The sequence below is a fragment of the Sminthopsis crassicaudata genome, chromosome 1 (assembly GCF_048593235.1).
Source record: "Sminthopsis crassicaudata isolate SCR6 chromosome 1, ASM4859323v1, whole genome shotgun sequence".
Taxonomy (NCBI): Eukaryota; Metazoa; Chordata; class Mammalia; order Dasyuromorphia; family Dasyuridae; genus Sminthopsis; species Sminthopsis crassicaudata.
The window spans coordinates 63,440,807-63,465,242 of record NC_133617.1 but is presented as its reverse complement, the minus strand read 5'-3'; the positions used below and the strand labels follow the sequence as shown (position 1 = coordinate 63,465,242).

General features: G+C 36.0%; 5 non-coding genes across 5 annotated transcripts; 4 read left to right on the top strand and 1 right to left on the bottom strand.

Annotated features, from left to right (window-relative positions):
- Positions 1 to 8,735: 8,735 nt before the first annotated feature.
- On the top strand, positions 8,736 to 8,873 carry LOC141552344 (U8 small nucleolar RNA). The gene has a single exon (XR_012485141.1). It is a non-coding gene; the product is annotated as a U8 small nucleolar RNA (small nucleolar RNA).
- Positions 8,874 to 9,570: 697 nt separating this feature from the next.
- On the top strand, positions 9,571 to 9,642 carry TRNAM-CAU (transfer RNA methionine (anticodon CAU)). The gene has a single exon. It is a non-coding gene; the product is annotated as a tRNA-Met (tRNA).
- A 2,540-nt stretch (positions 9,643 to 12,182) lies between these two features.
- Positions 12,183 to 12,254, top strand: TRNAM-CAU (transfer RNA methionine (anticodon CAU)). Its single transcript has one exon. It is a non-coding gene; the product is annotated as a tRNA-Met (tRNA).
- A 6,893-nt stretch (positions 12,255 to 19,147) lies between these two features.
- On the top strand, positions 19,148 to 19,220 carry TRNAM-CAU (transfer RNA methionine (anticodon CAU)). The gene has a single exon. It is a non-coding gene; the product is annotated as a tRNA-Met (tRNA).
- Positions 19,221 to 22,691: 3,471 nt separating this feature from the next.
- Positions 22,692 to 22,764, bottom strand: TRNAF-GAA (transfer RNA phenylalanine (anticodon GAA)). Its single transcript has one exon. It is a non-coding gene; the product is annotated as a tRNA-Phe (tRNA).
- Positions 22,765 to 24,436: the final 1,672 nt, after the last annotated feature.

Sequence of the window (24,436 nt, the reverse complement as noted above, 5' to 3'; positions counted from 1 at the left end):
TTAATAAAAAAGCTGGAGAGAGCTCTAGAGAAAAGCAAAGTTTATTGTACATTCTCTCTAGAAGGGCTTCCCACCCTTAGAGTAGACAATAGAAGAGAGGAAGCACCTCCTGTGGGCATGACAGCACTTTTAATCCCTAAGGCAAAATGCCCCCTCCCACCACTGACTCTCATCCTCATTGGCTGAGAGTCTTACATTCTAAACACGAGATCTACCCATGAAATTGAACTTGACCAATAAGTACATAGTTGCCCATATTTGGATGAAATAGGGGAGATGATATCATAGGAGGGGAAGGCAATGTCCTTTGCTCAAACTTCAGAGTCCTTCAGGCCTACTTGAATTCTGAAGTGGATGAAGCCTTACTCGATTTTCACAACTGTCTTGAAAGATCTCACCTCATCTCATTCACATGTAACTAGGGAAAATTTTAAAAGGAAAAAAAAAAGAATGCTAAACAAAGAACACTCAAAAGCTTGAATCTGATCAAAACAAATTTAATCTAAGTATACATCTTAACAATTTCTTGTCTAGCAGGGCTGGGAAGTCTAAGGAAAAATTTCCAAAAAAGATTTTTTAAATTTATGATTTGGTGGAAATCCACATGTTTCTAAAAGAATATTCTCTGTAGACTGTAATAGAATGCCAATAATCACCATTAGTACAATAGGACTTTAAATTTGCACCACTGAAAATAACTGGGAAAAACATATACAATAATAGGTATCGTAATACTGCAGAAGAGATTCTTTCTACTTGATTTCATCAAAGTTCAATGCAAATGAAAATGGAAAACTTCATTTAGAAGTAAACTTTTGGGAAGAATATCTTCTTTTGTCTTTGTATGAATAGCAACTAGCTCACTGTCTAGCAAATAGTAAGTGCTTAATAAAGGTTTTTTGATTGATTGTAAATAACTATAGTAGTAGTGGTACAGAAATGAGATATCAAACAGTAATATGTACTAGCTTTGAAGTAGTCATTTCTTGTTGCTGGAAATATTCAATGGAAGGTTGATCACAAGTGAGGATTTGATCATTTACAAATCTGTAAGTTTATGCAGATTAATGATTGTAGCTCTTCAACATAGTGACATTTTTATTATTTTATTATTGCTTCCCCAAAATAGAGGACAGCACAAAATACTAAACCAAACTTTTTATTATGTTGCATAGGTGGAATGACCTACAGGGTCATGTCTTAAAACTTTCCCTGCCTGATTCCAATCCCTATATGAATGTGGAGGCTTACTTCTGGCCATTTGTGGGTGTGGGATGTTGAAAAGATCTCTTAGCCAAATGAAATGGTGCTTCAGGGATGAGTAAACCACTTGACTCTTACAGTTCTTTCCCAGCAGAGACAGAGGAAGTACTGGTCTGAGGGCAGTTGGCCACATTATCTTAATCTGTCATTTGCTATGAGACTTTGTAAGATCAAAATAAATTGAGTTAAGATAAGATAATCTTTTAATTGTTAGACTGAATGGCCTCTTTTCAGTCCTGGTTCTTGCCCTCTGCATTATCTTCACTATGTTGACTACCCTCTTCTAGATATACTTTCCTCTTTGGTTTTTCATGATACTATTCTTACTTTCCTTCTCTCTTTCTCTCCTTTTTTCCTTCCTCTATTCTTTCTTTCTTTCTCTCTTTCTTCTTTTCTTCTACTTGTCTAATGATTTCTCTATTCTGGTGAATTTAATTTCATGTCATATGGAAAAAACTTGGGTACATGGCAAAGCTCTTTAATTGAGATAACAGAGTAACAAATCTCCCATCCAGGGGATGTCCCAAAGCAGACTCACAAGAAAAAGTTCTTATAATTTTAGGAGAAAAGGGGATGGAAGTCACATTAGGTAAGGTCTAGTTTTTTGATGCCACCTACTTTTAGCAGTCCACAGGGAAAAAAAGTCACTTCATTCTGGTTCTTTTGCCCTTAATACTATGAATTCCAATAGAAGGGGGGGCAAGGACATTAAGGACTAATTTGGAAACTGGTTTAGCTAAAAATAGCTTTGTTTACTGGATAAGATCACTGGGTGAGACTTAGGTGTGGTCCAGCTCAACATAATCAAGAGTAAATATCATAAAAGTAGGAAAATGTAAGGACATTATTGAAAATCTGATATTACTAGGATCATTTAAGGGACTTAAGATACAATAATGAATTTTAGTACTATGTAGTTCAGAAATGGTGAGGGGTCATCATTTAATTAAAAAAAAAAAAACTGGAGAGATCTCTAAAAGCAAAGTAAAGTTTGTTATACATTCTGGAGAGAAGGGCATCCTACCCATCCAGCACATGGTCAAGGGAGGAAGCACTTCCTGGGGGCCAGGTTAACACTTTAATCCCTAACTCAAATGCTCCCTTCTACCACTGACTCTCATTTTCATTGGCTGAGGGTCTTATGTTCTTAACTCAGGAACTACCCAAGAAATTAAACTTGACCAACAAGTACATAGTTGTTCTTATTTGATTGAAATAGGAAGAAAATGATGCCATCGCAGTATAACAGGAAGGGGATCAATGCTCAAAGTTCTTCAGGCCTACTCAAACTCTGAAGTAGATGAAGCCTTACTTGATTTTCACAACTGTCTTGAAAGATCTCACCTCGTTTCATTCAGTGTTGTGAAGAAAATTATGATTTTCATAATTATCCATATGACATGTGTAATGAATATACAAATAATCAATATTTTTCAGAGCTACTATTTTTTTTCAGCAGATTCTGACTTGGGGGTCAAAATCTCACAATGCAGCATGAAACGATCCATTAATGCTTGACAACACTCTTCTATGTATGTTAAATGAAGTGAATCAAAGATTCAGAACCTGTTTCTCTTGCAAAACTCTAGTCATGTCCCCCACAAAGTAAAGAGCAATTTTGGTGGGATATGTCATGAAGGAGAAAAGTCATCCAGAAAGAATTCACAGACTTAGGTCATTTTGAGTAAAGGGGAAAAAACTTTATTCAGATGCCCTAAAGTGGGCTAAAGTTCCCTAATGAAATTTGTAGTTTACAGGGGAAAAGGAGTTTTATAAGAAAGGACCCTAAACAAGTAATACTTGCCTCTTAAGGTCAACTAGTGTTGGAATGTTGATACAAAATAACCTCAGAGGTTGATAGCAATAACTTACTATCCTGATTGTATACAGTAACTGTGAGTCAGTTCAAAATAATCCTGTCAATGCAAGAAATTTCACAAAGGTGCATGTAGGACCAAGGAAATGCTATTAGTATTCCTTCCTGGTGCTTATCTAGACAGTGGGTTACTACCATGGATATGGCCTTTTACTTTTATTGGGGTCAATCACTTTAAAGAACTATTCACACAGGACTAGAGTACATCCACATTGTCCTGCATGGGAAATAATGCAGGCCCTGAAAATGATTGTATTGTAATCTATCATCTTCTTCCCTTCCCACTTATGAATTTGTCTTTACTGCAACAGAAATTTCTTGCCAAAGAGAGCTTCCAGTTTGTAAACTGCATCCTTCACCCTGACAGTGATTAATTAAACTGATACTTGATCTCTAAAAACCTGTCTCTAAACCTGCTTTGTGTGGCTTTAGTTATTCACAGTTTAGAGATTAATAGTAAAATTATTTTAACACTTATTAAAAAATTGTTAGTCATTATTTTAGCAAACTTTTTGGATAATATTCAATTCCTCACTCTTACCCCCCATATCCAAGTAATTTTCAAATGTTTTTACTTCTTATCTCTGGGATATCTTTTATTTAACCCACTCAAATAGCAACAACCCTAGTTCAAGCAATCATTACCTCTCTCCTGAACTACTGCAATAATTTTATACATGGGTCTTTCTCCTATAAAACTTTCCCCAGTACAATCAATCCATTCTCCACATAGCTACTGTATGGCTCAGAATGGTGACTGATCACCATTTAATTAAAAAAAAAAAAGATTGGAGATATCTCTAGGAGCAAAACAAAAGTTCATTACACATTCTCAAGAGAAGTAGGCTTCCCTCCAGTGGAACAAGCAATGGAAAGAGGAGACACCTTTTGGACAGGTTTGACACTTTAAATAGTCCCTAACTCAAATACTCCTTCCACCACTGACACTCATCCTCATTGGCTGAGGGTCTTACATTCTAAACTTGAGAACTACCCAGGAAATTGAAATTTGGCTATTAAATACATAGCTGCCCATATTTTTTGAGGTATTGAAGAAGGGATCCTGAAACTCAAACTCCTTGAAGGAGAAAATTTTCAACTCTGCCTCAGTGAGGGACCCTGCCCGAGGGAAACAAGATGAACAGTTTCATTCTATTTTCTAGGTGGAGTTGGTTCAGTCTTGAGCAAAAGAATTCCAACCTTATTGAATTAAAGAAACTCATTCCAGCTCAAGCTGAAACCCAGCTTGTAGATGAGCCAACTTGGGCTGTCCCAGCCCCCACTAAGACCCAATATGATATCTTCCTTCAATGAAAGCCTTTTGCAGATGGTCCTCAGTAGCTCACTCAGCTGCCAGGACTTTCTGTCCACTGAAAACTGCATTTTCTCAGTGCAAAACTCCATTTTCCCATAGATCTGCCACTATAGAAGTCAGTCTCTTGTTAAACTGATTTCTATCTAACAATAAACTTTCATTTTGCAACTAATAATTTGGGAATGAGTGAATTCTTTCACTCCTAAAACCTGCGGCCCGATTTAAAGGGGATTCTTAACAACTGTCTTATAGCCACTAATCTACAACACTCAAACAGTATCTGTAGGAAGAAAATGATGTCATGGGAGAATAGCAGGAAAGGGACTTAGTTATATCCTTGAGTCAATGCCCAAGGACCTTCAGGCCTACTCCAAGTCTGGGGTAGATAAAGCCTTACTCGATTTTCACAACTGCCTTGAGAGAACTCATTCCATCTCGTTCAGTACTATTGAGAAAGTTTTCTGCCCAAATAAAGCATCATGGATTTGAAGTTATGGGGTACAAATTCTCCTTGCACCAGGTCACCATGATGATGGGGTGCTAACCCAAAAGTATATTGGGGTTATAGACGAGTGTTGGAAGTTTTCTCAAAAGAATTCATAGGCATAAACCTTTTCTAAATCAAGGGTCAAAGATTTTACTACACTGCTAAAAGCTATATAAATACATAACAGTCTTTAGCTATGAAAAGGGATTTTAGCAACTAACAAGGGGATAACAAGTTCCCTAGTAGTATCAGAAGGAAGATTCATTTAAAGGAAAATTCCACAAAGTAGGAGTATGCATTGACTGGTGGGCCAAATTCAAAGAGAAGTTAGCTAGGATCTACAGTATAAGCAGATTATAAACTCTGGGGTTTGGCATCACAACTTGGCTGATTAGATAAGTAAAGGTGGGATTTCCAGAGAGCTCCATCTAATGTAAGGCTGTAATCAAGTTGTAAAAATCAAAAGCCTTTTGTTGAACAAAAGGCCTTCTTAAGAACAAAAGCCCTACTTAAGACTAGATAATTCTATCAGTATTCCTTCCCATTTGTCTAAGAAGCTAGGCTTCCAGACTGTATACAGTAATTAAAGCTCTGGGTCAATGCCCATCTAGTTAGCCAAGACCTCATCAATCAATTAAACTGGCAGGTAAGCTGCATATCATTTATTCACTCCATAGTGTAACATATCCCAGCAGTAGGGAATGGACATATATATCTGATAACTCAGCAGATGACATACACAATATGAACATACATATACACATATGTGTTCCATAGAGAGTAACAAAAAATAAGATAAACTTACAAAGCAGTTGAGTACCAGTTTGGTGATATATAAGGAAACAGTACCTTCTTTAACAGTCAGTCAATAAGCATTTGTTTAGGGTCTACTATCAGCTAGAATAAAGAGAAGGGGACAAATGGAGTTAGTTACATGTTGTCTTGTTCTGTAATGACTCCATTTTGGGGGTTTTCTTGGTAAAGTTACTGACCTGATTTGTCATTTCCTTCTGAGGCAAACAGGGTCAAATGACTTGCCTAGGATCATACAACTACTAAGTGTCTGAGGTCATATTTGTACTCATGAAGATGTCTTCTTTAAAAAAAAAAAAAGCTTATTATTTTCAAAATATATGCAAAAATAGTTTTTAATATTCATCCTTGCAAAACTTTGTGTTTAAATTTTTTCTCCTTTCCTTCCCCTCACTTCCTTTTCCTAGATAGTAAGTAATCCAATGAAAGGTTAAATAATACAATTCTTCTTAATGTATTTCCACATTTATCATGCTGCACAAGAAAAATCAGATCAGAAAGGGAAAAAAATTAGAAAGGAAAAAAAAAAATCAAGCTAAGAACAACAACAAAAAAAGTGAACATACTTTGTTGTGATCCACATTCAGTTTCTATGATCCTCTTTCTATGTGCAGATGGCTCTTCCATCACAAATCTATTGGTATTAACCTGAATCACCTCATTGTTGAAAAGAGCCATACTCTTCAGAACTGATTATCACATAGTCTTGTTACTCTGCATAATGCTCTCTTGGTCCTATTCACTTCACTTAGCATCAGTTCATGCAAGTCTCCCCAGGTCTTTCTGAAATCATTCTGCTGAATGTTGAAGATTTATTTCAATCCTATGTAGCTGTTCACAGCTACTTTTAATAGACTTTTTTTTTTAATCTCTTTTTTAAAAAAATCTTCCTTCAACACTACTGAAGTAATTTTCCTAAAATGTTGGTCGGATTTCAGTGGCTACCTATCAAGTAAAATATCTCTTTTGAACATTTAAAATCTCACAGCCTGATGATATCCTACATTTAGAGCCTTGGTTATACATTACTACTCTACTTTCTAACTCAGACAAACTTAGCCTTGTTGCTCCTCACAGTTGATATTCTACTTCCTATCTCCAAAAGTCTTTTGTTTTTTCCAAGGCCTGGAAGGCCTTCCCTGCTTCCACCTCTTAGAAATTCTGGTGTCCTCTAAGACACAAGTTGAGTATTGCCTTTTGCACCAGACCTTTCTTGGTAGCCCCTGAATTACTAACACTTTCCTAATCCCAAACTACTTTGTATCTGTTTTTTATGTTTTGTGTTCATGTGCTTAGAATATAACATCTTTGAGAACAGAGCCTATCCCCATGTCTTATTTTGATGAATCTGCAAGATCATCTTTAAGAACTACCTTAAACAGCACATTCTGAGTTTCTGTAGAGAATCAAGAAAGCAATTTATACAGCAACAACATTATAAAGAAAAACAACTTTGAAAGATTTGAGAACTCTGATCAATGCAATGGCTAACTATAACTCCAGAGGATTAATGATGAAGCAAAATTGGAACTTCCCAATAGAAGGGTGATGTGATGAACTCAGGGTGCAAAATTAAAATATGCTATTGTACATAGCAAATGTCTGGATTTTTCTTTATTATTATAAATTTATTTATTTTTTAATTTAATCTAACAATAATTTTTTATTCTTACTACATGTCACACCTTTATTAAAATAAAAAAAGAAAACCCTTGTCACCTATATATATTTGAATTGTGCTTTTCTCTTTTTTATTGAAAGAAACATGGGAAGGAAAGGGAGAAGCTAACAATAATGCTGGCAAAAAAAGAATAAAAGAGTGTCACTGAAGCATTTTTTAATGCGTAGAAAAGAAAAGAAGGAAGTTTAAAAAGAAATCCCAACCAGTACATATTGTAAACATTTAGTTTTAATATATATGTGTGTGTGTGTGTACATATTTATATGCAGTGGAGATTCATAGTTTCATATGTAACATTTTTCTATTATACTTTGTGGCCATTTGGAGGGATGTTTATTAAATTTGGTGGAACCCCTAATTTTGGTGTTTGTGACTTTCTTTGTATTCCTATAACAACATAGAGGCAGCATGTAATAAATAAATATTGATCCATCGATTAGTTTCCTAAAGGCCTCTGATGGGCCTCCAGGCCCAAGTCTTACTGGCCCAATCATTCTTAAAAACTTTGTTGGTGGGGGTTGGGAATTTTCTAAAAATTGTTGGGAAGGAGATTTTAAAAACTGTAGTTCTAGCGCAAGGATCCTTATTTTTTTGGAGGGGGTTGAGGTGGGGTAGGGATGGGTTCTGGACATTTTGAACCCTTCACGGAATCACCTTTGTAAATGCACAAAATAAAATATGGAATTTGCAAAGGAAGCTAATTATATTGAAAAAATTATCAAAATATTTTTTTTAATTAAGTTCATGGGTCCCAGGATTAATCTTACTTAAGTAAGATCGCTACATTTCTGTCTGTGTGTCTGTGTGTCTGTTACCAGTTTCAATACAACTCAGTTTTTATATTGTGGGGGGAAGGGGCAAAAAAGCTTGTAAATCTAGGCACAAAGGCAGTTGGATGATGATCCATACTGTTAGAGAAAAAAAAAAAATACCCCGGGGAAATGTGATTTCCCATCTACTACAGGATCCTAAAATTGACAAAGTATGCAGCTCTTCCAGTGATTACGGTTTAGTTCCCAAATGCTCCGCCCCACCAGATACTGTACAAAATGGTAAACGTCACAAGTTCCTAGAATAGTATGCAAATGAACCGTGAGGCTTGTTGGGAAAGTTCTGTTTACGCCTATGAATAAAGTGAAATTTGTCTTATTTTAATTCTTTAAGAAGAGAAAAACCAAAAAGTACTATTTTTTCAATGATACTTGGATTAAAAAAGAAAAAAAGTTAGGGAAAGGTAATTCGTCATAAGCAAAATGAGAGTCGAAATTTCCTGGCTTTGGCTACCACGAAGTATTCGCTATCGTCAGTACGGTACATCCTTACCTGTTCCTCCTTTTTTGGAGAGCAGTAAATGATGATTGGAGCTTGCATGACACGTGATTAGTGTCTCTGCAGCAGCTTGGAGATGGCGACAAACTCCTTGTTGCTCCTTTCTGATTCGTACTGACGATACCCTTCGCCCTTTTTATAACTCTGTATGAAAAATCAGATAAACTTGCACGGCTAGGTTTAGAAGTTTCTTATTGTTTTACTAAGAACTTGCCATAAGTGAGTTGCTGATGTTAGTGAGATGTTCGCTAACTTTTTTAGTGCGGTTTGTTTTTATAGCGCTTGAGTTTCCCGATACTATTTAGGTGAGGTGAACAAGTACTGTGGAGTTTGTGATGAAGATACTGGGAGGCAGTATATTCAGAGTCACATAATTCAGAACAATTTGAAGGGAGGTAAATTGTAGACCGGTGAGAGAGGGGGACACCGTAACGTTTAAAAAACCTGAGTTACAAGGTATTCAGATTTCCACTTTCACATGTAGAAGAAATTTATAAGAAGCTGAGTTTCAAGGCAGTTGCAGGGAGATTTTTTTTTTTAAGCCATGTTATGTTGCCGTCTCCTCTACTGGCTATCATTTTTTTATTTCCTCCCCCGCTTTGCCTTCTTTCTCTTTTTTATTCTTCCCCACGTCCGTGCCTCCCCTTTACCCCCATTCCTTTAACGCAAGAAAAACTTGGCACTCCTTGTGAAATCATGAAATTCTTGCATTAAGACTAAAGAAAAATAAAAACAAGGCACTGAAAAGAAACAGTGAAATCGAAAGTGAGATGTATTAAGGAACTAGTCGAGCCGTTTCTCGAGGCAGCAGAGTGGCGCAGCGGAAGCGTGCTGGGCCCATAACCCAGAGGTCGATGGATCGAAACCATCCTCTGCTAGTAGCGTTTTTGTTTTTTTGTTTTTTCAGTTTTTAAATTTTTTTTAACTATAGGGTATAGGACGCGAAAAGAAAACCCCAAAGCACAAAGAAAGAGGAGTCTCGCAGTGAGTGGCTTTTGATCTCCGTATTGGTTTTTGTCAATTTCCTGAATTTTTTCTGCATCTACACAGTGAACGTTATTGTTAACAAAAGTGCTACTGGAAAATAAGGCAACTGGCTTTAACGAGGGAGGAAGAGATTCCCAAACCAGTTTTTTTTTTGTTTTTGTTTTTTATGGAAATCTCATCTTTATTTAAAACAGCCACTAAACACAATAATTATAAGAAAAATTATATTTAAAATGGCATTTTCAGAAATACAGTTTATATCCATTTATGTTCTGCTTAACTTTAAATCCAGTATCATATCTCCTAAATAGAACTATGGTTTCTAAATTAAAGAAGTCAAATCTAAACGCCGTATTTTTAATCTGATGCATATAGATGGCATTAAGCTATATGATTCTACGGAAAAATATGTCACAGGATGCTTTGTTTTTCATAATTTTTATTCAGTAATATTAAAATGTGATTTCTACCAAACAAATGTAAAATTCTTAATATACCAAGTAAAGGTTGTCACTGGAGTCATATTGAATCAATGGATAAAGGCAGTATTTGAAAATACTTTGGCCTACTCCTGGCATGACAAATTGAACGTAAAACTATCAGGAAAAAAGCTGTGGCTGCTATAAATTTCCTGGCATCCTGAAATCAAAATGAATGGAAAGAATGCATGTAAAGCAAGTCACATCTATGTGATAGTAGCCCCCCCCCCACCTTTTTTTTTAATTTAATTTTTCTTCCTATTTTATGTAAAGATAGTTTTGAAAATTCATCCTTGTTAGATTTTGAGCTCCAAATTTTTCTTCCCTCTCTTCCCTCCCTGTCCCCAAGACAGAAAGCAATCTTATATAGGTAGTACATATACAATCACATTAAAACATATTTCCACTCTAATCATGTTGTGAAGGAAGACTTAAAAGGGAAAAACCAGGAAAAAGAAAATTAAAAAACCTCTCAAAAGTAAAAATAGTATGCTTTCCTCTGCATTCAGACTATAGAATTCTTCCTCTGAATATGAATAGCATTTTCCATCTCAAGTCCCTTAAAATTGTCTTGGATCATTGTATTGAGAATAACTAAGTGTATCATAGTTGATCATTTCAGAATGTTGTTACTGTATTTAGTGTTTTCCTGGTTGTGCTTACTTTACTCAGCATCAATTCATGTAAGTCTTTCCAAGTTTTTCTGAAATCCGCCTCTTTATTATTTCTTATACAACAGTAATATTCCATTACTTTCGTATGCCACAATTTGTTCAGTTATTTTCCTGTTGAAGGGCATCCCCTCAATTTCCATTTTTCTGCCACCACATAACAAACACACACACACACAACCACCCACAAACAAACCCAACTGCCATAAATATTTTTGTATATGTGGCTCCTTTCCCCTTTTTTATGATCTCTTTGGGATACAGACCTAGTGGTGGTATGGCTGGATCAAAGGGCACACGCAGTTTGGTTGCCTTTTGGGCATAGTTTCAAATTGCTCTCCAGAACTATTGGATCAGTTCACAACTCCACCAACAATTTCCCCTCATCTTCTCCAACATTTTATGTGTCCTACTAGCCAGTCTGATAAATGTGAAGTGGTACCTCAGAATTGCTTTAATTTGCATTTCTCTAATCAAAAGTGACTTTGAGCTCTTCATATGACTATATTTAGTTTTGATTTCTTCACTGAAAACTCCCTGCTCTTTTTCTATGATCATTTTTCAACTTGTATTTTTATAAATTTTAAAGAACCATATATTTACAAAAATTTATATATATATATATGTAATATATAAAATATTTATATATAATAAACATATGTAATATATAAATATGTATATATAAAATTATAAATTTAAATGAATTATGTAAGTTTAGCCTATTGAATTACTCGCTGTCTAGGAGAGGGGGAAGAAAGGAGAGAGGGAGAAAATTTTAGAACACAATGTTTTGTAAGGATGAATGTTGAAAACTATCTTTATATGTATTTTGAAAGATAAAAGACTAATATTTTTTTAAAAATTGATTCAGTTTACTAGATATTTGAGAAATAAGGCCTCTATCAGAAACACTGGCTATAAAAATGTTCTTAACTTTCTTCTTTTCTTCCAACTTTCATTGTATTGGTTTTGTTTGTGCAAAAAAACTTTTAAATTTAGCATCATCCTTTACATCTAAATGATGTACCTATTTTGACTTTATTTTGGTTTGGATTGTGGAAAACATTTTTTTTTTTAACTCAGAAAGACTAAAGGCTGCAACTTTCAAATTTTTCCAAAGTTTTTTTTTTTTCTTAGAACAAACACTACCACAATTTTCTTTACTGTTTATCCTGACTCCCCCTTCCTATAATCTTTAGGAAAAAAAAAAACAGGTATGGCATGTAAGATAAACCAAAGTAAAGACTTATTAAAGGCCCAACTGAAGTTACCCTACTAACCAGCAGAGTGGCGCAGCGGAAGCGTGCTGGGCCCATAACCCAGAGGTCGATGGATCGAAACCATCCTCTGCTAGGTATGTTTATATTTTATAACTTGTTAATAAAATGCAGGTGGTATCTGGCTTTCTTAAAGACTAATGTGTTCTTTGGGTTACTAAAAAACGCAAAGGGTGACCAACCTCTTGTAGGATTCCTTCCCCCACTCAAAAAAACAAAACAAAAAGAAAGGGAGGTAGTGGAGCAAAGGTTTGGGCTGAAGGCTGAAACTTCTTAACTGCCTTTCTCAGGAACATATAGGAAGACTTACATAAACAGTAAACTTACATTTCATTTTCCTCATAAGCCGAAAAATAGGGACAACAGGAAAACGAAGAAGAGGTACTGTAGACCCTCATTTCGCTTCGGGAAATGTTTTTGAGCCGCCTACATTTTGCAAGGCTTAGGGGTCAGACAATGGGTTCCCATTTCACATCCTTTTGGTAGGGCAAAGACAGAACAGTTTTGAAGAAAAATATTTCTGTTACTAATACCATAATCTACACCTCTGTAAATTAGAAAAGTTAATTAAACAGACTATGTCCAATAGAGGAATGTTCACTCCTGTTAATTAACCTGAGACAACAAAGTTTCAGAAAAAGATGAGCTTCAGAATCTGAAAATATACCATCATGGGTCATAGTGGAGGAAACCAAATGATTCTCTCCAAAAGGAACTGACTAATTTTAAAGAATAAATAATCTGAAGAGAAGTCACCAAAACTCCCTTTTCAGCCTCTTCTCATACGGTCCCACCATTGTATTGAAGCTGACTAAGCTCAAAACATCTAGATTCTATGGCTCAATTTTCTCAGTCCTTATCCTTCTCTGCAGAATTTGACACTCTCCTTGATACATTTTCCTCTTTGGATTTGTATGATGACATTGCTCTGATCATGTTTTTTTCTTGTCAGACAGTTCTTAGTCACTTAGTCACTTTGATCATTCATATTAAATCCTTTCCTCTCTGAATCTCTGCCCTGGACCCTCTCCTCCCTCTATACTCTCTTGGAGTCCTTATCAATTTTCATATATTTAACTATCTCAATGGGAATGATTCTCAAATCACATATTACAGTCTTCTCTCTCCTCCCAGCTCATCTTTCATCTCCAACTGTCTACTTGGCTTTACCTAGATGTACTGTAAGCATCCCAGACTCAATTTGTTCAATACAGAGCTTATTATCTCAGCCCCTAAACACATCCTTTTTGCCAACGTCAAAAACCTATACTTTTTACAGTCTCCTCAGTTTACAACTTAGAAGCCACATTTGCTATTTTAAAATTAAATTATAAATCTATCCTTGACTCTTTATTCCTTCATTTCTTCCATATCCAATTAGTTGTCAAGTATTATCTATTTTGCTTCATCAACAACTCTCACCTCGATCCCCTTCCCTCTGTGTATGTTTGTGTGTGCTGTGTCTGTTTCTCTGTCTACACATGTGCACATCGTCTGGCCTTTATCATCTTTCACCTGGACTGTTGCAAATACTTCCTATTTAATGTTAATAGTAATTAATAATTAATGTTAATAGTAATGATAGGATTAGTTAGCACTTAAAGGATTGGTCTAACTAAAGTTAGCATTATAAGGAAGTGCTATGTTATAATACACTACAAATATTATCTCATTTGCTTTTAGTATTCCTGCAGTAATTTTCTGCTTTTTCTGATTCACAGTTGTCTCGGTGACAGGCCTAAATAAAAAGTTTGACCTTTTGATTTGATTATTCCTTTTCCTCAAGAAGCTTCAATCTCTTGGGGGATCCTCTCCCAACCTCCTATCCCCTACCCCTGGACTTAGAACAAAATACAAACTCCTATGTGGTATTCCAAACACTGTACAGCTTGACTTTAGCTTACTTTTTTAAAGAATTATTACATAGATCATATCATATATCACACAATCTACATTCTTGAAAATGGGTGGACCCAACTGCTAATTTATTTAAAGCAACGCCCTATATCCCACCAATGTGCTTTTGTACAAGCTGTCCCTGATGCTTGGATTAAACTCCCTCCTCATCTTTGCCTCCTGGAATTCTTAGCTCCCTCAAGGTTAAGTTAAAATGCTATTTGCTTCAAAGGGTTTTTCTTCATTACCTCTGTTGTTATCACCCTATAATTTTATATACATTCCAAATGTATACAAATGTATGATGAATAAAATGTCATACATGAATAAAATAGAGCTTCCCCTCCCTCCAGTCCAATATAAACTCTTTAAATTGTCAGTATCTAAAAAATACTTATTAAGATCCTATCCTATTTTCTTGAGGACTGGAGATACAGGAAGAAAATAAACAAACAAAAAAAGAGTATTTTAAATTGATTACAATCGAATGGTGGAAGAATATACACAACAGAAAGCTAAAAATGGGATGAAGAGGAAGGGGGAATATGATGGAGAAGTCAAGGAGAGCATCTGAGTGGGAAATGAAGTGATGGCTGTCCTGCATTCTCTCCTTAGATGGTGGTTTTGGAGTTCATTGTTTTGACCTCCAGAAAAGGCATTAGACTATCAGACTGAAGGTCTACAATCCATCTTACTGACGTCATTGTTGTGTGCCTGTGAAACCTGGACTGTATACCAGCACCTGGCCTGGAGGCTGACTCATTTCCATTTGAATTATCTTAGGAAGATTCTGAATATCAGCTGGTAGGATAAGATACCAGACACCTTTGAACCTCCCAAACACTAAGCTTCCTAGGGCAATGAATACTTCAATTCTTTATCAATGTTATTGTTTTTTGTCCTTCATTTTCAGAGAGTACTATGATATCGGGGAATTGGTATCATGATGTTTAAGTGAATTGGATTTAAGTGAGGGATGGCTAGGCAACACCAGCCTCACTTTCTGTTTCAGAGCCATCTGGGTTTGGGTATAAGTATAGAACTGAAGAACTGGAGATGATTCTAAATGCAGTAGAAGACCTTTCCTTTTTAAAAGCTAAGGTCTTTAACAGATCTCAGTCTGAGACAACAAACCCATTCAGAGATTAAGATTAGATAAGAATTTAGGCAAAGAATCCTTTTGTCAAAAAAAAAATAAATCAATCTGGTCAGGGAATTTCTGGCTGAAACAGAAACAATTGTTATTTACATTCATTCTGAATCAATCAAGGTCCAAACTATGACCAATTGGGGTTTGTCTGGGCCCTGTTGTTGGCCAGTCAATGGTAAGAATTGGAGAGGGTTTAGTTGCCACAGAGTTATGAAAATTAAATTAGAGAAATGAAACAAGTTAGAAAAATAAAATTGAAACATAAAAAAAAAATGGAGGCCAGGACTCAGAAGAATAAAAAACTAATAAAAGGAAAATGTAATCACAGGTGGGGACACAGATTTTCAAACAATTGTAATGTGAGGTGGAACTTAGAATAAGAAACATTATAAAATGTAATCAAAGGTGTTTACAATAAAAAACACTGTTACACTGTCTAATTAGAGGTTACATTTACACAAGGAGGTGAGGCAGGAGGTGAGGCAGTTACAGCAATGTAATCAGAGGAGGAGACTTACACCAAATGGGAGGGAAAACTTGATGTAATTAGGGGTGGGGGATTCACACTCACGTGGGGGAAATTAGGCACTCCTAATAGGTCGTAACCTCTATTAGGTTGGGATTCCGGGTATTAAAAAAAGATTTGTCTATTGATTTTAATTGTTTCTATTCTATGGGATATCTACATCTTCAGTTGTGTAACTAGACTTTAACTTCACTCTTCCAAGTCCAATGGAGTTATTTCTCACAGTCGATGAGAGCCTGAGTGATTTGGATTTAAGGCATAGTCTCACTGGTAATCTCATTATTTAGACATAACTCCTTGGTGAGTTAGATGGATCAGGTAGACATCAAAGGTAGAAAGCATCCCTGGACAGAGGTACTAGCCTTCCCTGAACAACCCTATACCCCTTTGTGCATGGTGAAGCCAAAGGAATGCAGCCATTTGGGAAGTAAGATTCTGAGGGCAAGGACTATATTATTATTATTATTATTGTTATTATTATTATTATTATTAATTATTAGGTGTTCTTAGAATCCAATCCACTATCTGGCACATTTTCAGTCTTTTTAGTCACCTCTGACTCTTCATGACCCCATTCAATATTTTCTTGGCAAAGATACTGCAATAGTTTACCTTTTCCTTCTCCAGCTCATTTTACAAATGAACAAACTGAGGTAAACAGGGTTAAGTAACTTACCTAGGGAAACACAACATATTTGAGGCCAAATTTGACCTACTGAAATGAATCTTCTTGACTCTAGGTCTTGCACTTTATCCATTATACCACCTACCTGCCCCTACTTGGCACCAATAGGGTCTTAATAAATGCCTGTTGGTTGGCTGATTGGAAAGGGAATGTCAGAACTAGTATGTCAGAACCAGTCTTGGTAGTCACAGAGTAGATAGACGCTAGGAGACTAAACTCCCTCTTAGTAGGAGGGATAGGAGGAGACTTGGTGATTAAGAAGCCCAGGATGCTTCTATCTGTATTCAGTGTCCATATTCCCTGTACAGTTTTGATCCAAGGCTCTATTTTGGACCTTTCTGTGTCCAAGTTCTTTGCTTAAATGTTAGAAACAGATTAAGCAGTTCTAGATGGTCATTTTGGTCCCTTGCACTAATCTATTTGAATGGAATTTCCCCTTTTGCTGTTCATGACAGTGAAATCCCAAAGTCTCAGGCCTGGACCACCTGCACTGATTCCAGACCAAAAAATAGAGATCCATGTGCATAAAAAGGAACACTTGTTTTAAAAAAACTACTTCTGTTCAAACCAAGGACTTTGCTTACTTTGGTCTTAACCTATAAGCAAAGGAAGTTCCTCAAAATGCTTTAGAACAAGTTTTAAAATTAGTTTTTATGAATGTATTTTGGTATCCACAATTCAATATAATTGATTTGTTATAAGTATTTTGAGTCTATATGTTTAAAAGCACTTTTTCTAAAAAGAGGTGTAGGCTTTACCAAACTGACTGTAATATTAAAAAAGGTTAAAAATCTACTTTAATGAGAGTGGTACTTAAAAGGAATTCTCAGAATATAGGCTATAGGGGAATTCTTAGCTCAAGCATGAATATGTTAATTTAACCTAACATAAGTTGAAATTCCCTATATTGTTGGAATACATGGGAGCTACTTGATAGTGGCTGCTGGAGATCCAACCCAGAATAGATCTCCTCTTGTGAGAGGATGATACAAGGAGATTGAGAGGCAGTTGCTGTTCTCTGACCTCTCCACTGAGAGGCAGTTGCGTTGTCTCATCTCTCTCTTCTTCCCTCTGCCTCTAATTTATCTCATTCCCAATCTGCAACACCTGTGTCAGCAAAGACTGCCCTGCAACTCCTTCAGATGTTATGACCCACAGCTGTGGAAGCTCTCAGAAAATTGACCTGTCCCTAAACATATATTTATGTGTACCCTGGTTCATCATGTAAGAACACAGAAAATTATCAATATGGCATGTTATAATAAATATATAGTCTTTAACTCTAGAAATAGAAAGCACACATTTTTTTTTCTTATCAAGTGTTTGACACTGCATTACCTTAGTTTGGCATGAGAAGAAAGGAAATAAAAGATAAAGGGGGCATCAGAAAAAGGAGAGCTAACCAGCAGACAAGAGACCCATAAGCATAGATGGTCTACAGCTAGAGCTCTAGAAGACCTGCTTACCACTGGTCAAATGCTCAAGCATCCATTATTTTGGAAATGATTCAATGTCCACTCAAATGGAAAACTTTAAGGTAATGTAAAGCCTTTGTCTACTTGAAATCTCTGCCATCAGAAGTTAGTTGAAAAGGGCCATGGGGAATGAGGGGTATCTAATATCCCTCTCTGAATAGCATTTCACTTCCCAAGAATCATGGCATCAAATTAGGTTCAGACAAGTAACTATCTCCAAGAACCTGGAAATGTTGTGGGGAAATCCTGGACTTCTGATTGAATAAGGAGGTAGAGTTTGGTGAAGGGACTAAGCCTAATTGTTGATTACACCAAAGGCCAAAGAGACATGTAGTATCATATAGCTGAAGAGCTCATTCCCTACATGGGAGAATCATTTCACTTCAATGGGTAACAGCAAAGGAGACAGATTTAGAGTTTTGTTTTGACATAACAACTAAAAGAAAAGACAGTTTAAAATCTTGAAAGGAGATTAGAAATGTCCATAAGCAAACCAGAAATATTAATATAATTCAAATAATAGGAGAAGCCAACAGAGGAGAAAGATTCTCCTCTATTTGAAATAGCACTGAAAATATATCTACAAATGTGAAGTTTGAATACCTAAGAAAGAGAAGTATGCTTTTAGATTGAGTTATAGGAAGAATCATTGGAGGCATGGATAAGTGTAACTGGAGCTATAAACAATAAATAGTCAGATGAAATTAGGAAAATTTAGAGTAGGTACATTAGATTTTCAAATACAAGAAAAGGAAATCTACAGAGTGAAGGTTAGAAAGGTTGGAAAGGTAGATGGAAGCTAGATTGTAAATTATATGTTTGTTATTTTTTGAATTTTTTTTAATTAACAAGAATTTATTTTCTTTTTTCCTTCCTCTCCCCTCCTTCCAATTAAAAGTAAAATAAAAACCCTTCTAACAAATATGAAGAGTCAAGGAAACATATTGGTGTGGAATCTATCTTCTCTTTGTTCCCCAAAAGATGACTTCTGGATTTCCGGTGAGTAGAGAAAGTGAAGAAATCATTATTTGTCATTCAGACGCTAAACTTGATTCTTTCCCAAAATTTCATCCTAGAGCAAAATTTTTAGAAGGTGGGAGAGAATATAGAGATCTCAGGGAAGAAAAGGAAAAATTACACACACACACACACACACACACACAAAACCTAAAAGTTCTGATAGTTGAAAATAGAGAATTATCACTTAAATTTTTAGCCTGTAAAACTGTAGTCGTAAGCCTTCTTAGCGCAGTAGGCAGCGCCTCAGTCTCATAATCTGAAGGTCCTGAGTTCGAGCCTCAGAGAAGGCAACTTGTTTTTACTTTCAATCCATGAACATTTCCTGCATTAAAACTACTCTATTTTCAGCTTTCAGGTAAACTGCCAAAATGTGTAGACACAGAGACTTGCATATTGTCTGTAGAGAAATACTTTCAAAGATTAAAAAATAATCAAATTAACAATGTTAACAATGTCACTAAGATCCTAGATTTTCTTTTTTTTTTTTTTTTAATTTTCTTTTCTTTATTTTTAAATTAATTTTATAATTATAACATTTTTGACAGTACATATGCATAGGTAATTTTTTTAAAATAATTTTTTATTATATATTTTTTATAATATTATCCCTTGTATTCCTTTTTCCAAATTATCCCCCCCTCCCTCTATTCCCTCCCCCCCGATGACAGGCAATCCCATACATTTTACTTGTGTTACAATATAACCTAGATACAATACATGTGTGTAAATACCATTTTCTTGTTGCACAATAAGCATTAGATTCCGAAGGTACATGTAACCTGGGTAGATAGACAGTAGTGCTAACAATTTACATTCACTTCCCAGTGTTTCTTCTCTGGGTGTAGCTACCTCTGTCCATCATTGATCAACTGGAAGTGAGTTGGATCTTCTTTATGTTGAAGATTTCCACTTCCATCAGAATACATCTTCATACAGTATTGTTGTTGAAGTGTATAGTGATCTTCTGGTTCTGCTCATTTCACTCAGCAACAGTTGATGTAAGTCTCTCCAAGCCTCTCTGTATTCCTCCTGCTGGTCATTTCTTACAGAACAATAATATTCCATAACCTTCATATACCATAATTTACCTAACCATTCTCCAACTGATGGACATCCATTCATCTTCCAGTTTCTAGCTACAACAAAAAGAGCTGCCACAAACATTTTGGCACATATATGTCTCTTTCCGCTCTTTAGTATTTCTTTGGGATATAAGCCCAGTAGTAGCACTGCTGGGTCAAAGGGTTGCATAGGTAATTTTTTACAACATTATCCCTTGTACTCCCTTCTGTTCCAAATTTTCCCCTCCTTCCCTCTTTCCCCTCCCCTAGATGGCAGTCATTCCTATACATATTAAATATGTTATAATATATCCTAGATACAATATATATGTGCAGAACCGAATTTTGTTGTTGTTGTTGCAAAGGAAGAATTGGATTCGTAAGGTAAAAATAACCTGGGAAGAAAAACAAAAAAATGCAAACAGTTTACACTCATTTCCCAGTGTTCCTTCTCTGGATGTAGCTGATTCTGTCCATCGTTAAGATCCTAGATTTTCAATCTCTGCATATGCAAACATCCTGGACATCTATGGGCAATGTCAACTACTACTATTAACAGACATGATGTAATTCTTGAACTCTTTCTCCAATATTGCTTCCTTGAATGATTTCCTCCACAATGAGGAAGGTATGTTCCTGAGGTATGTTACACAACCAAATTCCTGACCCCTCTGTGACTATGGAAATTTAACATAGTCTTCAGGTTGAGCTCTCCAGTTCAATTATTAACCATAGATTGTTTTTCTCCACAAGTTGGAAAAAAAAAAACAACTAACTCATGTGTAATGAGATTCCAAAAAGGTCTAAGTAAAAAATTTAAAAGATGTCACTTTCATTTATTTTCTTATTACATGATATTCTTTCTACAAATCCCAATAATTTCATTTAATATTGAAGGGTGAACTGTAATATAACATAATGTTTATAGCCTTTTTGGTACTAAGGGGAAAAAGGATAAAAAAATAATATCCAAAAAGAACTTAATTTTGTGCCATTCCAGTTTAAGTTTTCAGAGAGCCAAAAGACTAGACAGTAATCTAGTCTTTATAAGTCTAGTCTTTAAAACTTATCTGGAATGTTAACACATATGGTAAACTTTTGTACCTAATTCTTTTTTTTTTTTTAACGAAAAAAATTTGTTTATATTTTCCAGTTACATGAAATAACAACTTTTAACATTAAAAATTTTTTTCTTTGAGTCCTAAATTGTCTCCCCTATCAAGCAGTTTAATATAGATTATACATGTATAGCCATGCAAATAATATTTGTATATTGGCCATATTGTGAAGTCACAGGAAAAAAATTAACCAAGAAAAATGAAGTTTAAAAAAAGAGTATACTTTAACTTTCATTCAGACTCTATCAGTTCTTTCTCTGGAGATGATTGATAGCATTTTTCATCATAAATCCTTCAGAATTGTTTTGAAACATATTGCTGAGATAGTTAAATTATTCACAGTTGATTATCATACAATATTATCATTATTGTATAGAGTATTCTGGTTCTGTTCATTTCAGTTTGCATCAATTCATGTAATTCTTTCAGTTTTTTCTGAAAGCATCCTGCTAGTCATTTCTTATAACACAATACTATTATATCACCACTATATATCACCACTTGCTGAGGCATTTCCTAATTGATGGGAATCCTCTGATTCCAATTCTTTGCCACCACAGAGTACACATACACAAATACATGTCCCTTTCTTTTATTATTAAAAATCTCTTTAGGATAGAGACCTAGGGGTGGTATTGTTAGGTCAAAGAATATGCACAATTTTATAGCTCTTTCGGTGTAGTTCAAAATTGCTCTCCAAAAGTGTTGGATCGGTTCACAACTCTACCAACAGTGCCTCAGCGTCCCATTTTTTAAACCTCCTCCAACATTTGTCATTTTCCTTTTCTGTCATATTAGCCAGTCTTGGAGGTGTGGGATGATACTTCAGAGTTCTTTTAATTCCTTATTCTTTTTTTGACAGACTCATTGGACTGGTAGAATAAGCAAATGAGAGGCAGCTAGGTGACAATGGATAGAGCTTTGTTTCTGTGGAGGGTACCATCAGTCTTCCTATACTATACCCAAAAAGTACTACCTTTTCACCCATTATGTGGCGTAACTTCCTTTAAGATTCAGATCATCTTCCACCTCTTAAGGGAAACCTTCCGGGATCCCCTTGCTTATTACTTCTTCCTCTTCTTCCTCAATTTTCCCCTTATATATTTAACTGCCGTATTTCCCTCAGTAAAGGTATCATTATATTTCTAGAGTCCAAACCAGCAGGTATTTGATATGTCCTTCTTGCAGGATTGAATTGAAAGGGTGCCTCAAATAGGATCGGTGAGTGAGAGCTGGGACGAAAGGATGATACCAGAATGGGGAGGAGAGAGAGGCAGTGAACCTGGTGACATCCTTCTAACTATGAATTGCCTGGGGAAAATTCATTGGAATTTTCATTGGGAACCCTCTGGAATTGTAAGGGAAGTTTCTGAGGAAGGGGGTGGGCGTAGAGTCACCTTTTGGGAAGTTGTGTTAAGAAAGATCTCTCCAACAATAAAATATAAACTATTCCTTGACTTTAAAACACAAAAACTACCTTACTCTCTCAAACTCGCGCATTTGGAAGGCCATCTACGTACTTTGGGTGTGAATTACTCAGAGTACATGGAACATCGCGAATTTTTGTAAAAGTTCACCCTCCTGCCGAAACCCGGGATCGAACCAGGGACCTTTAGATCTTCAGTCTAACGCTCTCCCAACTGAGCTATTTCGGCCTACCTATCTGCCTTCTTCGCTCCATTTCCTCTCTAAGCGTTGACACAGACTGATAATTCCACTTCGTCTAAATAACTTCAAGAGAAAGGGAGAAATAATAAGAAGCTCAGGGCCGAGCAGCCAAGTTCTAGATCTGCAGTAACAATGTGAAAGAAAGAAAGGAGAAACTCTTCATTCTTGTCCTAGAGGAGACAATAGGTGGTTTCAACAATAAAATGTTTGATTCTAATCGGGAAAAATACAAGATCTGGAACCTTGTAGCTGATAGAATCCTGCAGTGACTCGTTCTAGCTTGTTACACTTGTATGCCTCCAGAGCTCTCGAAGACATTGAAGATTGATCCATTCTAAAAAGAAAGCAAAACTAATCATGAGACAACTTGTCTAGAATCCAACATTCCATTTATTATGCTCCAAAATTTCATTTTCTATCTGAAACTCTGCTTGGTTTCCACTATAGGGAACATCGTGCCCCCTTGCTGGGTATAGTCCCCTCTCCTTAACTCTTCAACTTTTTCTTCTTCTTCTTTTTTTTAATGTCATCTTCCTAATTAGACAATAAACTCCTTGAGGGCAGACTCTTTTTTCTTATTTGTATTCCCAATGCTTAGCTCAGCACTTAGCACCTACTATTGTAGGTGCTTAATAAACGTTTATTAAATTGAATTGAATTCATGACAGCTTCTCCATCAGCTGACTTCCATGGATGCAGTGCTGTTTGACAAAGATTTGCTGATTTACCAGGCAACTTCGAAGGGAGACACTTGTTTATTGTGAAGTCCTAGGAAATCAGACTGGTAATTTGTTCCTAGTGGCATTAAAGTTTGTATTACTCATGAAGTTTTGGAATGCATTTGATTAATAATGCTTGATTGGTACATGCATCCAAAACTCAACTCTATGGGTCATTTGGTTACATGCAAGAAAATGTTTTCACCTCGAGGAAAGAGGAATTTCCTTATTCTTCCCTTTCATTTCTCCCCCTTTCCTCCTAACTTCAGAAGAGGATCCTAGGGTTCCTTTTGTCAAATAACAATTCTCCCTTCAGAACTTCCTTCTTTTTCCATAGCTTGTCCTCTTCTAGATTGACAAGGATGATTCCCTAGCAGGAAGTCCTTTTCTTGGAGAGCTAGGATTCAAACAGAAGCGAGGGAAACAGCTTGCAAGCTAGGAGGGGATCTACACACAGGTGCCAGGGCTCATCCCTACCTGAAATAGTAGAGCTGTGTCTTCATTAACTGTTGCTAGACAAAAGAATCACACATTGTAGTGTAGCAACAGGGATGAGGCACAGGACTAACATCCAGGCAAGATTGTCTACTGATAAAAAGTCATAGAAGGTCTTTGTGATTGGACCTGTTGGGACTTGCCTGAGCTGGGGGACCATCAGTTTCAGAGGTGATTGCAAAGGACTATAGCTATGACAAGCTCCAGGTCAGTTTGCTTCCCGGGCCTTAGTTCTGGAAAAAAAAGAGTCTCTCCTAATATTTTTATATTGCTAAGAAGGGAGAAAGTAATCTGGATTAAATAACTTGCCCAGGATCAGTAAATATTTGAGGTTGAGTCTCCTGACTTGAGGATCTGTGCTCTATTCATACTTTTTGATGGTGTGAATAGTTCACACTTTTGCAGTGACTAAAGCTTTGTAAAGCATGTCCCTCATAACACTGCC